This window comes from Trachymyrmex cornetzi, unplaced genomic scaffold, assembly GCF_001594075.2.
Source record: "Trachymyrmex cornetzi isolate Tcor2-1 unplaced genomic scaffold, Tcor1.1 scaffold209, whole genome shotgun sequence".
NCBI classification, from domain to species: Eukaryota; Metazoa; Arthropoda; class Insecta; order Hymenoptera; family Formicidae; genus Trachymyrmex; species Trachymyrmex cornetzi.
The window spans coordinates 159,317-162,248 of record NW_017296732.1 but is presented as its reverse complement, the minus strand read 5'-3'; positions in this window follow the sequence as shown (position 1 = coordinate 162,248).

Here is a 2,932-nt window from a genome sequence, read left to right as displayed (position 1 = left end):
GAAGAGGCGAGTCACACTTTTCTTTACATATTTATCTAAATGTGTATTAAAATTTACATTTTTTAAATGAAAAAATACATTATTTTACAGCAAAATAAAAAAATGCGTATTTTAACTCGATTTTTTCTATATGTCCCTTACTGAAAATTACTCATATTCATGTGTTCAAATAATTTAACTTTTTGTAGAATTCGAAGTTCTAGTATTTTTTTTTTTTTTTTTCATAACTTCATATCTAAACTATAAAACCCTGGAGTGATTTTTTTATATTTATTTATTATGAAAAGTTATAATTTTTTAAATCAAATGCCATTTTTTCCCAACTTACGAATCTTTCGGTAATTATAAATTATACTACATTTGATTTATTTTCCAAAATGAAAAGTCAATATTTATTTAGAAAGTTGGAAGTATGTTGGTGAATTTTTAGAGATTTTTTGAATCATTTTGAAGAGGTGAAAAAACGAAGAGATTCTAGTGACCCTGGTTGGTATGGATGAGGCACCAAATTGTAGATGGTACGGTAAGGGTTAATTTGGTTTAAAAAAAACATTAACTTACCCAACCCTAATAATAGTACAGTAGTGTACAGTAGTGCTGTAGTACTGCCTCAAAATACTCCTAGTGCTCAGTAGTACTTTTCTATAAGGGCTGTATATGTATGTATATATACATACATTTATATACAAAAAATTTTCACTTTTCACTTTTCCGTTCTAAAGAAAAAGTTGTACATGATTGCTACTCAGCAATATTCAAGAGAACATTTACATCAAGATTAATAGATATATATCACGCACATCCCACAGGAAGAAATATTTCATATATAAATATACAATATAAACATGTATAATCATATATGAAATATGTCCATACATCTTTATTTCTTTTATAAAATTACTGTTTGATACAGAAAACAGTATCTAATAATAACAAGAAACATAAAAAACAAAAAGGATAACTTTTTTGTTACAAAAAGTTAGGTTTGAAAAAATTACTCATATATAATATAATTGACAAATTAAACGTACTTATAGTGAAGTTCAATTTGAATTATGCTGTCTCGTCCGGATGGACGATTGGTTCCTAGTCATTGTTTTCCTGTTGTGCGATTCCTCAACATGTGTCTGTTTTTTTCTTTTGATAGAATCACGTTAAGTTTTTTCGGGTATGGGGAAATCATCCCATAAACCGAAGAAGAAGAAAAGGTCCTCATCCACCGAATGGTTTGCTGTATTAGAGGAAAAGATGTCACGCTTAATTGATATTTTCTCACAGAGCGAAGTTAGAGCACCCATAACTAATTCCTCTTTTATTGCGACACCGCAGTTAGGCCATGCATTGAGTCGCCTCAGGCCTCGGAAGCAGCCTCGTTACCCCAAGAGGGATTAGCGGACCCGTCAGGTGTGTATGAATACTGCTGGTTCTGTTTTTGCGAAATACAGGCGGCATGACGACACAACCTGTTTTTTCTCCTGCTATCTCTTTTCCAGAGGTAAGTGACGTAAGCGAGGGTGATGCTTTCCATCTATGCATGTCTCGCTGAAAGATAGCTCGTTACCGGCTATCACAGCCTCAGCCGAGGATGACGACATTTCCCTCGTCAAGCAATTATTTGGAGAGCGTGACATTCAGGAAATCTCCCCCTGAGATGAAATTGTAACTCAGACGTGACGGGACTTATCGCGTGGTGGCCTGGATGCTGATGACCAACGGGAGCTTCTGCTAAAAAAATACTCCCCCTCGGTGGCTTTTCTCAAGGCTCCCGCATTGAATCAAGAATGCCGGGTGGCCCTTCAAAATAATGCTATAGTGAAAAGAGATGATTTTGCCAGTAAGAACTAGAATCAAGTTGGCACAGCCCTCTGTGCCATTTCGGAGAAGCCATTTCTGATTTTCTCAAACCGGCCACGCAAAATTCTCTGTGCCTTGAGGCTCACTTATAGCAGTCGCTAAGGTTAATGATGGTGCTAAGATTCTTTTCCATCAGTTATCGCAAACCAGAGGGGCACAGATCACGCCCGCACTTAACCTCATTGCGAAAAGCACGGCGGATGCTATCCCGTTGAATAAGTTTCTCTTTGGTTCCTCCTTTGGATTGGTTCCTGTTGAGGATAGCGCAGCGGAGTGCTACTACCCTATAAATTATACCTATAAATTATATCCATTCGGACGAGACAATGCATAATTATAATAATTTATATATAATTATATATATGAGTAACTTTTTCTCATTTCTTCAAACCTGAATTTCTGTAAAAGAAGCAGTGCGAAAATAATTCGTTTTTATTAATTGTCTTTTATGTTTTTCTTTATTATTATTGTTTTCTTGTACCAAAGTAATTTTATAAAAGAAAGAAGGATACATGGATGTATTTCATATATAATTATATACGTTTGTATAGGTACATATATTTATATATTTATATATGCAATATTTTTTCCCTGGATATTTCAGCAGCGTTGTTTAATTAAAATCAGACTTCTGCATTTGTTTTTGTAAATATACCTGTACCCCTATAATTGCAGATTACAAATTTTATGCAAGATTTTCTCATATAATTTAATAAACATCGTCCTATCGGAGAACATAAGCAATGCGTAATACGTAAATTATTATAAATTGTAAGATAATACAATACAAAAAATAATTAAAGTTTATAATGGTTAATATATTATTTGTCTTTAATAATTGATAAATAAGTATATATACATATAAGCGGAATAGAAGCTCAAGTGTTGTCTAGTGCAACGATAAAGAACGTATTCAAATAATATGTATTATCTAATCAAAGACTTCTTTACGATGACTTTTAGATATCTTGTTAGAGGTTTTCTACAATAAATCATTAGTAATATAAATCAAAAGTCAGAAGCTAGAAACTAACTAATCACAGTCGAATGTGAAAAAAATAATCGACTATGGTTGACC